Here is a 12138-nt window from a genome sequence, read left to right on the forward strand (position 1 = left end):
TCTGCTAGTATGAATGGAAAGCCCTTCCTGCGAGCTCTGTCTCTCCCTTTTTCCCAGCTCACACATGCTGATTGATTAGCTGGTACCTGCTGCACTTGCTCATACAGCCCCAGCAGATGCACTGTTTGTGTGTTTGTTCTGTGCCTAGCTCAAGTCAAACTGTTTATTATGAGATGCAGAGAGCCCTGCTGCTCTCTCAGGAGTTTGCACACAGCATGTTCAGACTAAACTGCATCAGGATCTGGCCCACCATGCCCTTTTCAAATCCAGATGCTCTTTCAAGCCTTTGCCAACAACCACAGTCCTAAGGGGAAGACGACCACAAGAAGGGACACCACTTGTCTCCATAAAGCCCTCTCCTTTACAGGGAGCACCTTTATTACCCTCCATGTGAGCATAGGCACAGTCTGCTGTGAACAGACCTCACCTCCCCCAGACTCTTGCCTTTGCCCCTGGCTGCCAGGGGCACTGTGCAGTTTGAATCACAGCAGCAAGAAGCCAAGTACACAAGCTTGGCTCAGCTCAAGGTTGTCAGGGGAGCAACTCCTCAATCCACGAGTGGGGCTTGGCTTGCTGAGCTCCAGAGCCCTGCAGCAAAACCCTCCCTACCTTCAGCAGGAACATGGCTCCTGGCAAGGCAGCCCCTGCTCAGAGCAGCATGTTTTCACCCATCTGCACCCCTGTCCAGACCAGACACCTGATGCTGTCAACAGCCAAAGCTTGCTCCAGGGAAGCTGAAAAGCTCAGTGGCCGTGAGAGGAGGAGCATGCCTTCAGACTGGCATTAACACTCCAGTGAGCAGCTGATGCCAGCAGGAGTGAGGGCGCAGCTGCAGGAATTCATTGCACTGCTGGGTGCTGGCAGCACAATGGTGGGAGGGCACACTGCCTTTGTGCTGAGGAGACGGGAGGCAGAGTGAGCAAAATGACAAACAACTGACTCCAGCAATGACATCTCTCTTGTTGCCACTGCTCACTTCATGTGCCAAGTGAGGTGGGACCAGAGCACAGGGGGCAGGAGAAAGCTGTAGGGCAAAACTGAATGGTGCCTAACAGCTCAGTCCAACAGCAGGGCAAAGAGTTGGGAAAATCAGGAGTCCTGCCCCACTCCTGTGTATCTCTCATGGTTTGCAGTGACATGTTTGGCCACCTATTTAACTGCAGGTCACTACAGGCATAGCAGAGGCTTCACAATGTTGCAAAGGTTTAGGAAGTATTTTTTATTTCTCCAGTATGACACAAAGCCTATTCCCCCTCCTGCACCCAACATTAATTGACACAAACACACCAGTTTGCTTGACAAGCTTTGTTTCATCCCTTATTGTTTCTGGTTTTCCTATCTCAAGGCCAGACCTTCCCCAGCAAGGTAGGTGGGGTCCCACAGAGCTGGGCAAGCACTTGCAGTGTGCAAGCACTTGCAGCTGCTGTCCCCAGGGACAGTCTCTGTGGCCTCTGGCACTGGGGTTTTGGGTGATCCCCAGGTCAGGGCAGTGGAGCCATGTCCTTGGGAGCAGGATGAGGGTTGGGCCCACAGCTGTGCCCAGCACCATGGCTGCTGAATGGGTAACCCCAAATCCAGGGCACACTGAGCTGTTCTTGGCTGCCTGCTTGCCTGTGAGCATCTCCCATGCTGGGGATTTGGGGCTACAGCCCCCAGGATGGGGTCTCTTGCCATCCCCACACCTGGAACCAGGTGTGCAGCCCCTGAGAGCACTGCTGCCTTCACCCTTCCTGCTCTGCACCCTTTCTGCCTGCTTGTCACATGTCTGTGTGGGCAGGTTTGGCAGGATGCACCCCCTTTCCTTCACTGCCCTGGCTCTTTGTGTGGGACAAACTGCAAATTTGGGCTCTGGGGGTGTGGGGCATGAGACATGAGTCCAGGATGGTGGCAAGGGCAGGGATGGGCACTGGCCCCACAGGCAGCACAGCAAAAGCTCTGTGGGTAGCCCAGTGAGTGCTGGGGGAGTCACAGCTGTCCTGGGCTGTTTGGGAGCAGGGGAACACTGCACATCCTCCCGCAGACTCTGAGCTGGGGGTGATGATTTATTTCTAGAAATGCTGGCTCAGCTCCTCACCCTGCAGAGGGGACGGGGTGTTTTCTCTCAGGAGTTTATCCCTCCGGTTCAGCCTGGATGGCTGTGTTTCAGCTCACATTCCAAAATGATTGAAGAAAAGAGCTCTAAGGCATTTCTAAATAAAAATATGTCAGCAAATTAACAGTGGTTTTAAGGCCCCCGTATTTCTGGGAGGATGAAGCCTCTTTGTGTTCAAGCCTCTGGGATCATCACTTGGGCTTCCTGTGTTTCTCAATCTCTCAAAGTAAAATTGACCCACCAAACTCATATTTGTCTCAATCCTAATCCCTGCATCATCCTTCAGGTGTATTTTCTCACAATGAAATTGGAGTAGAAAATGCTTTAGGAAATGCTTTGCAGCCCCTTCTTCCCCAAAAGGGCCCAAACTGCTTTAATTAGGAATGCTCTTCAAGCACAAGGTTTGGATGCAGCCAGTGAGACTCACATTTCAGAAGGACCATCAATGGTCTGATAAAGACACAGCACTTTCAAGCAGGCTGCTGGGACTTAGGAGGATATTTGAAACCTGTTGACATGCAGTTCTAGCAGAAGTGCAAAATGTAATGAAACGTAGTAGAACTGGAAAATGAAGTGCTGTTAGACAAGGCTGCTCCCTAAATTGGCTCTGCCTGGATCCAGCTGCCCTGCAGCACAGCCTTCTCCCTTTCTCCTCACTGCCCTCTGCTCAGCACCAACCCAAACCTGGGGCATTTAAACTCCTGTAAGACACAGAGCAGCTGATGGGCAGCAAATGCAGCCTTCCCAAAGTGGCTGCCCATGGCCCGGCCTGCAGGGCAGAGCCCAGGGAGGAGGTGGCAGCTTCCTCAGTGGCTTTTCATGTCCTCTCTCTGCCATGCAGACACTGGCATGCATGGCACGGCTCTGTTTTGGCAGCCAGTCCTTTGGCAGGGCTGTGTGAGCACAGGGTGAGCTCTCTCCTCCTTGCTGTGACACCTGGGCTGGCAGGGATGACATGGTGACCTTGGACACCCGATGCTGCCTGTGCCGTCACCTGGCACTGACATGTTTGATGAAAATCCTTTTGCAAGGATTTTTCTCCTGAGAAGCTTCAGAAAAGAAATGTAAACAATAACTATCTGCTGGCTGTGGAGTGTACTCTGGAGATGGTTTACCAACAGTGGCATCTTGGACTGGTCTCCTGTGGATTGTTTCTACTTGATGACCAATCATGGTCCACCTGTATCAAGGCTGTGAGCAGTCATGGGGTTTTATTATATATAAATAATAAATAATAATTAAATAATAATAATAAATAAATAATAATAAAATTTTAAAATAATAATAAATAACAATTTTATTTATTTATAAATAAATAAAAAATTATTTATTTATTTATCCAGCTTTCTGATGTCTCCTTGCTCTTTCTTTATTGTAGTTCTAATGTCTCATTTTCTTTTAATAGAATAGATATCATAAAATAATAAATCGGCCTTCTGAAAGGAGAAGCCAAGATTCTCAGCTCTTCGCTCATCCTGGAGACCCTTAAACAGCACCACAATCACTTATTTGGCAGCACCAAATAAAATAAAATAAAATAAAAATTAAAAAATAAAATTAATTTAAAAGACATAAAAAACAAAATACAGTAAAAACCATGAAGCGCCATAAAGTGCCGTAAAGTGCTTGAGCTGGTCTTGGGGAGCACCAAATAAAATAATTTTTTTTTTTTTTAAATAGAAAAAAAGAAAAAAAAATTAAATAAAAACATAACTTAAAAATTAAAAAAAAAATTAATTAAAAATACATAAAAAAACAAAAAAAAGTAAAAAACAAAAAGTGCCATAAAGTGAAGTGCCGTAAAGTGCTTGAGCTGGTCTTGGGAAGCAACTAATAAAAAAAAATTAAAAAAAAAAAATAAAATTAAAATTAAAATTAAATAAAAAAATAATTCAAAAATTAAAAAAAAATTAATTAAAAATACATAAAAAACAAAATAAAGTAAAAGCCATAAAGTGCCGTAAAGTAAAGTGCTGTAAAGTGCTTGAGCTGGTCCTGGGCAGCAAAAAAAAAAAAAAAAAAAAAAATTAAAAAAAATTATAAAATTTTAAAAAATTAATTAAAAATACACAAAAACCAAAATAAAGCAAAAACCTTAAAGTGCCGTAAAGTAAAGTGCTGCAAAGTGCTTGAGCTGGTCGTGGGCAGCAAAAAATAAAAAATAATTAAAATTAAAAAAAAAAAAAAGTTAAAAATTAAAAAAAATTAATTAAAAATACATAAAAACCAAAATAAAGTAAAAACCATAAAATGCCATAAAGTGCTGCAAAGTGCTTGAGCTGGTCGTGGGCAGCAAAAAATAAAAAATAATTAAAATTAAAAAAAAAAAAAAGTTAAAAATTAAAAAAAATTAATTAAAAATACATAAAAACCAAAATAAAGTAAAAACCATAAAATGCCGTAAAGTAAAGTGCTGCAAAGTGCTTGAGCTAGTCTTGGGCAGCAAAAAAAAAAAAAAAAAAAAAAAAAAAAAAAAATTAAAAAAAAAATTAAAAAATTTTAAAAAATTAATTAAAAATACACAAAAACCAAAATAAAGCAAAAGCCTTAAAGTGCCGTAAAGTAAAGTGCTGCAAAGTGCTTGAGCTAGTCTTGGGCAGCAAAAAATAAAAAATAATTAAAATTAAAAAAAAAAAAAAAGTTAAAAATTAAAAAAAATTAATTAAAAATACATAAAAACCAAAATAAAGTAAAAACCATAAAATGCCGTAAAGTAAAGTGCTGCAAAGTGCTTGAGCAAGTCTTGGGCAGAAAAAAAAAAAAAAAAAAAAAAAAAAAAAAAAAATTAAAAAAAATTAAAAAATTTTAAAAAATTAATAAAAAATACACAAAAACCAAAATAAAGCAAAAACCTTAAAGTGCCATAAAGTGCCGTAAAGTGCTTGCGCTGGTCCTGGGCAGCAACAAATAAAAAAAAGTAAAAATATTTAAAAATAGAAAAATTAAAAAAAAAAATTAAATAAAAAACAATACTTAAAAATTTAAAAAAAATTAATTAAAAATACATAAAAACCAAAAAATATTAAAAACCATAAAGTACTGTAAAGTGAAGTGCCATAAAGTGCTGTAAAAGTTCTGTAAAACGGCGTAAAGTGTCGCAAAGCAAAACTGTCGCAAAACTGCCGTAAAGCGCGACTGTCGCAAAACAGCCGTAAAGCGCGACTGTCGTAAAAGGTGCCGTAAAGCGCGACTGTCGCAAAACTGCCGTAAAGCGCGACTGTCGCAAAAGGTGCCGTAAAGCGCGACTGTCGTAAAAGGTGCCGTAAAGCGCGACTGTCGCAAAACAGCCGTAAAGCGCGACTGTCGCAAAACTGCCGTAAAGCGCGACTGTCGCAAAACTGCCGTAAAGCGCGACTGTCGTAAAAGGTGCCGTAAAGCGCGACTGTCGCAAAACAGCCGTAAAGCGCGACTGTCGTAAAAGGTGCCGTAAAGCGCGACTGTCGTAAAAGGTGCCGTAAAGCGTGACTGTCGCAAAACTGCCGTAAAGCGCGACTGTCGTAAAAGGTGCCGTAAAGCGCGACTGTCGTAAAAGGTGCCGTAAAGCGTGACTGTCGCAAAACTGCCGTAAAGCGCGACTGTCGTAAAACAGCCGTAAAGCGCGACTGTCGTAAAAGGTGCCGTAAAGCGCGACTGTCGTAAAAGGTGCCGTAAAGCGCGACTGTCGCAAAACTGCCGTAAAGCGCGACTGTCGTAAAAGGTGCCGTAAAGCGCGACTGTCGCAAAACAGCCGTAAAGCGCGACTGTCGTAAAAGGTGCCGTAAAGCGCGACTGTCGCAAAACTGCCGTAAAGCGCGACTGTCGTAAAACAGCCGTAAAGCGCGACTGTCGTAAAAGGTGCCGTAAAGCGCGACTGTCGTAAAAGGTGCCGTAAAGCGTGACTGTCGCAAAACTGCCGTAAAGCGCGACTGTCGTAAAACAGCCGTAAAGCGCGACTGTCGTAAAAGGTGCCGTAAAGCGCGACTGTCGTAAAAGGTGCCGTAAAGCGCGACTGTCGCAAAAGGTGCCGTAAAGCGCGACTGTCGTAAAAGGTGCCGTAAAGCGCGACTGTCGCAAAACTGCCGTAAAGCGCGACTGTCGTAAAAGGTGCCGTAAAGCGCGACTGTCGCAAAACTGCCGTAAAGCGCGACTGTCGTAAAAGCGGCCGTAAAGCGCGACTGTCGTAAAAGGTGCCGTAAAGCGAAACTGTCGTAAAAGGTGCCGTAAAGCGCGACTGTCGTAAAAGGTGCCGTAAAGCGCGACTGTCGCAAAACAGCCGTAAAGCGCGACTGTCGTAAAAGGTGCCGTAAAGCGCGACTGTCGCAAAACTGCCGTAAAGCGCGACTGTCGTAAAAGGTGCCGTAAAGCGCGACTGTCGCAAAACAGCCGTAAAGCGCGACTGTCGTAAAAGGTGCCGTAAAGCGCGACTGTCGTAAAAGGTGCCGTAAAGCGTGACTGTCGCAAAACTGCCGTAAAGCGCGACTGTCGTAAAACAGCCGTAAAGCGCGACTGTCGTAAAAGGTGCCGTAAAGCGCGACTGTCGCAAAACTGCCGTAAAGCGCGACTGTCGTAAAAGGTGCCGTAAAGCGCGACTGTCGCAAAAGGTGCCGTAAAGCGCGACTGTCGTAAAAGGTGCCGTAAAGCGCGACTGTCGCAAAACTGCCGTAAAGCGCGACTGTCGCAAAACTGCCGTAAAGCGCGACTGTCGTAAAAGGTGCCGTAAAGCGCGACTGTCGTAAAAGGTGCCGTAAAGCGCGACTGTCGCAAAACTGCCGTAAAGCGCGACTGTCGTAAAAGGTGCCGTAAAGCGCGACTGTCGCAAAAGGTGCCGTAAAGCGCGACTGTCGTAAAAGGTGCCGTAAAGCGCGACTGTCGCAAAACAGCCGTAAAGCGCGACTGTCGTAAAAGGTGCCGTAAAGCGCGACTGTCGCAAAACTGCCGTAAAGCGCGACTGTCGTAAAAGGTGCCGTAAAGCGCGACTGTCGTAAAAGGTGCCGTAAAGCGAAACTGTCGTAAAAGGTGCCGTAAAGCGCGACTGTCGCAAAAGGTGCCGTAAAGCGCGACTGTCGTAAAAGGTGCCGTAAAGCGCGACTGTCGCAAAACTGCCGTAAAGCGCGACTGTCGTAAAAGGTGCCGTAAAGCGCGACTGTCGTAAAAGGTGCCGTAAAGCGCGACTGTCGCAAAACAGCCGTAAAGCGCGACTGTCGTAAAAGGTGCCGTAAAGCGCGACTGTCGCAAAACAGCCGTAAAGCGCGACTGTCGTAAAAGGTGCCGTAAAGCGCGACTGTCGTAAAACTGCCGTAAAGCGCGACTGTCGTAAAAGGTGCCGTAAAGCGCGACTGTCGCAAAACGTGCCGTAAAGCGCGACTGTCGTAAAAGGTGCCGTAAAGCGAAACTGTCGTAAAAGGTGCCGTAAAGCGCGACTGTCGTAAAAGGTGTCATAAAGCGCGACTGTCGTAAAAGACTTTCAGGACACAGTGGGGCTTGAGCTCTTTAATGTCCTGCCGGGATATGGCTGCTGTGGAGCTGGTCCCAGTTTGCAGGGCTCTGGTTGAAGTCCTTGCTGCAAGAGGGATGCCTGCAGCAGCTGCCCTGCCGAGCTCTTCTCCGGCCGCGACTCTCGAACGGGACACGATCCCCAGCTCCTCGTCGGACCCCACAGCTCCATTACCCGCACTCTTGCCGACCCCTCCCGCGCCGCCCCGCCCCCTGCCCGCGCCGCCCCGCCCCCTGCCCGCGCGGTCCCGACACCCGTCCCCCCGGCCCTAGCCACGCCCCCGGACCTCGCGGCCCCTCCCACGGCTCCCGCCATCCCCGCCTTTGCCATCCCGTTGGTCCCTGCTGCGCAGGCTACCGCTGTTCCCGCCCCCTAATTCCGCCTCTACGAGCCCGCCCACCAGCGTCACCGCGGCCCCACCGCCCCCCGCCCCCCCCCCCCCCACCACTTCTCCCCCCGCTATCCACAGCAGGCCCCTTGGGGGGTCGCTCCTCCCGCCCCGCAAGTCCCCCTCGCTCTGGTAGACCCAGCGCCGCTGGTGGCCGCAGTCCCTTCCGCGTCCGTCGCTGCCGCGCTGGCGTCCGCAGCGCCCCCTGCGCACGTTGGGGCGGGAAGCCCTGCCCCCCCCACCCTGGCGTTCAAGAGCACGCAGCACACCCCGAGCTGTCCACGGGCCCCGCGGCAGGGCAGACGTTCATGTTTATTCCCGTCCCTGCCGGCGTTTCGGCGCAATCCTCCGGTCCCGGCACGGCACCGCTAGCGCTAGGACCGGGGCGCCCCAGCCCCCCATGCCACCCCGTGCCGGCGCCGCGGCGTCTTAGACCGGTGGCTGCAGCCTCTGCCGTGCCTGCCGCGGCTCCAGCTCAGCCTCCCGTCAGCGCCGCCCCTGCCCGCCGGGCCAGCAGCCACCCCAACCCAGCCGCTCCCGCCGCTCCTCCTGCCTCCCGCCACCCCGGGTTTATCTCCCGCTGCCGAGGCCGCCCCGCCGCCGCCGCCGCCCACCACCGCGGCCCCGGGCCGAGCCGTGCCTCCCCCCCAGCCCCCCGCTTCCGAGCTGCTGGATGGCGCGGCTCCGCCGCCTCCTGCAATCACGGCCGTCCCGTCGTTGCCTTCCACAGCCGCAGCCTCGTCGCCCGCGCGCCCGCCCGCGCGCCCGCCCGCGCGCCCGCCCGCGCGCCCGCCCGCGCGCCCGCCCGCGCGCCCGCCCGCGCGCCCGCCCGCGCGCCCGCCCGCGCGCCCGCCCGCGCGCCCGCCCGCGCGCCCGCCCGCGCGCGCCGTCTCATCCAACCACAGCGCCGCTTCCGGGATCAGGCGCACGCAGCAGTTCTCTCTCCACGGCCCCCCCACCCCACCCCACTGCTTTCTCCGCAGCTTTCGTACAGCCCGGTCCCGGTTCCGAGCCGCTGCCTGCCGCTGTCTAGCCACAGCCGGCATCCCTGTTCCCTGTCACGCCGCTTCCGCCGCCACCGGCTCTACAGACGGCGCCACAGCAGCCAGAATCTGCAGCGCCTTGCATGTATCCTTCCGCGTCTCTCCCTCTGCCGGACCTTGAGAGAAGCCGAAGCACAGTCACATGACTGAGACATTTCCCCCCCCCCCCCCCCCCCCCCCGGGGGGTTGTGCAGAGCGCAACCCTGCACAACCGATGCCTGATGTCCCTCCGCTGCCACGTCCTGTACCCCCGCCGTCTGCTTCCCTGCCTCCGCCACCGCATCCCGCAGCCGACCCGAGCAGCACCCGGATCACGGCCGCATCTCCGAACACCCAACCGCGTTTTCCCCTTCTACTCTCCTAGCAGCGAGTGGGACTACTTTGTATCACGATTGATCCGCACAGCCACATCCATGCACACAAAGCGTGCAACGAGGAGGGGGGGGGGGGTGTAATATGACAGCTGCTTTAATAAATACAGGACAGACAGAGAATTATTTTGCCCCTGCAAATGCCAACCCTTTGATCCCGACACAAAAGAATTCCGAAAAAGAACTGTTCCCAAACAGCTCCAGAGTCCCCCCAGTCTTTGGGACAGATTTCTCGACCCAAAATAAGACCCTGAACCCTGAACATCTGCCAGCATTAATCCAAAAATTAGAAAACTCACAAAAATATTTTGATAATTTTCAACTAACAGACTGGCATGAAGTCAAACGCCAGATTTGCAAAGAAGAAAGTCTAAATCCTTTAGCTATGCCTGTGCTATTCAGCCAGCAAGCTGGTGGTCCTAGAACATGGGTGGCTATCCCACCTCATGAGATAAAAGAATTGTGAAAAGCAATAAGGGACAGTGCTATCTGCTCCCCATATTTTAAGCAAGTGCTGAAAAATACCCTGGAAGGACATACACTCACACCAAATGACTGTAAAAATCTTGTTAGTATTAATTCTCACAGACTCACAATATATGCTATGGGAACTCAAATGGAAAAGACTGCTTACAGGGGTACTTACAGCCCATTTTGTCCATCATTTACCCCAAAATACACAGACAGCAAAGGAGATGGCCAGATGGGCAAATCAAAAGGAAGTCCTACTCAGCTTTCTGAGTGTTTTCTCACTGAATTCAGTGGACTTGGTGAAAGGAGGCAGCAAAAACCAGAAAGCAGGAGGGAAGCAAGATCAACAGCCACTGTCCGCAGAGGTGGAGGACTTTTCATCTCCAGGTCTAAAGGTCCTGAAGAACATGCAGGCTGAATTTGATCTGATGCTGCAGCTTATTTCTCAGCCATGCTTATCTCTAGCTCAGACACTGTATATTGCAATGGCATTACTCATTGTTACAAAGGCTGTTTTTCCCTCCAAGTACAGAGTAATGATTATTTGATTATTAGACAGCAGCATCATTCCCTCATTACTGTTTATAAAAGCAGCAGGAGAGAGATACTGCAATGTGGCTGACAGAATGGGCTGTAAGACCCTCAGAGGGAAGTGAATCTTTCACTGTTTAGGGTGTCAGAGTCCATACATTCACTCTTCCTGGACCTCAGCAGAGACCTAAGATCTGGATCACATGTCTTTTGATATGAGCCTTAAGACTTAAAAAACTCCTTTTTGCACACCGCCCATGGGGTGTTCCCCCAGGGATGTTCCAACCAGGAATGTTCAGGAATTCCAACCAGGAATGAGCTGCCAGAAAAAGTCAAGGAATGAGTGCACAGCAAAAGCAAAAAACCCTCCTGGCCAGGGGCATTGCCCCTGCCTCTTCCCAAAGCTCTGCCTGCTCTCCTGGAATGGAAAATGCCATTTTTCACCCCCTATCCCAAAGGCTTTTACGTTCTGTGTTTGTGTCCCACTGGCTCTCCCCCTTTCTCCAAAAGGCATCCAATAATCAGTGCTTCCAAAAACTGCAGAGAGGATTTTGGCAGAGTCCTCTCACAGTCCTCACCCAGCAGGAAACCACACTTGGAATTACTGGAAATGTGATTCTAGAGGAGGAAGAAAGGGTGAATGTTGCACAGCACTGCAGTGTGTGCAGAACCAGAAAATTCGGGCAGGCTCCAGTTCCAAGATTTCCTTGGCTGCAGGCACGTCTCTTGGGGTGAGTTTTGGATGTGGAGTTTTGGAGTTTTGGATGCTGGGAGTGTGATGATGCCTCACATCCAGCTCAGGTAAGGTGCTAACAGCTGTGTCCCTGAGGAACCACACTGAACCTCACCAGGCAGGTGCAGGCACACAACAGCTTGAGCATCCCCAACCCAGACCTGATCCAGGCCCATGTTCAGGGGCAAAGGCTTGCTCAGGCAGGGAAGGAATACCAGCAAGTGTCTCTATGGGCTGCCTGCAGAAAGCCCTGGTAGACAGTGACCCAGTAGGAAGAGGAAGAAACAGCCAAAACAGTTAAACAAATACACAGGAGGGAGCTGGCAGACAGAGGAGGCAACCCACAGAGGCAGTTTCAGGCTGAGAGTCATGTGCTCAGCCCCCAGCAGGGCTCAGGCACTGCTGGCTCCAGGCTGGGAGGACACACACGCACACGCATCACTGTGACAAACCCCACGGTGCCAGTGCTGCCAGCCAGGGACACTTCTGCTTGGCCAGCACACACAACTGTAGCAGCCAGCTCACAAATTCTCCTCAGCTCAGGCTGGAGATGCCACAAGGTCCCACAGCTCCAGCCAGGAAAAAGCACATTCACTGCAGAGCTCAGCTGTGTCCTGCAGAGGGGTTACTGCTTCTCCCAGATTGGAATCCAAGTGGCAGCCAAGGCAAATCAAGGCTGTCTGACCCAAGTGTGTGAAGGAAGGGAGGTGGGAAATACTGTGATGGGACAGTCACAATGGGATACAAACATAAACAGACAGGGAAGGAACCACTGCAGGCAGGTCCTTGGTGGGCATGGCAGCATTCACAGCATGGTCCAGGGCAAGTGTCCTGCTATCAGTCCACAGATGTCTCAGCTACAGCTGAGAGCCAGCACTGGCCCTTCCTACTAACCTGAAGAGCAAACATGAGATGTGATTGTACCCAAACCTAACCCCACAAACTGCTGAGCAGTTCACACAGCATCCAGGCTGCTCACTTAAGCTCTTACTTCCACTCTTGGTGGCAGGAGTTACCAAAAGAGGAAATGCAGAAG

The sequence above is a fragment of the Molothrus ater genome, chromosome 11 (assembly GCF_012460135.2).
Source record: "Molothrus ater isolate BHLD 08-10-18 breed brown headed cowbird chromosome 11, BPBGC_Mater_1.1, whole genome shotgun sequence".
Taxonomy (NCBI): domain Eukaryota; kingdom Metazoa; phylum Chordata; class Aves; order Passeriformes; family Icteridae; genus Molothrus; species Molothrus ater.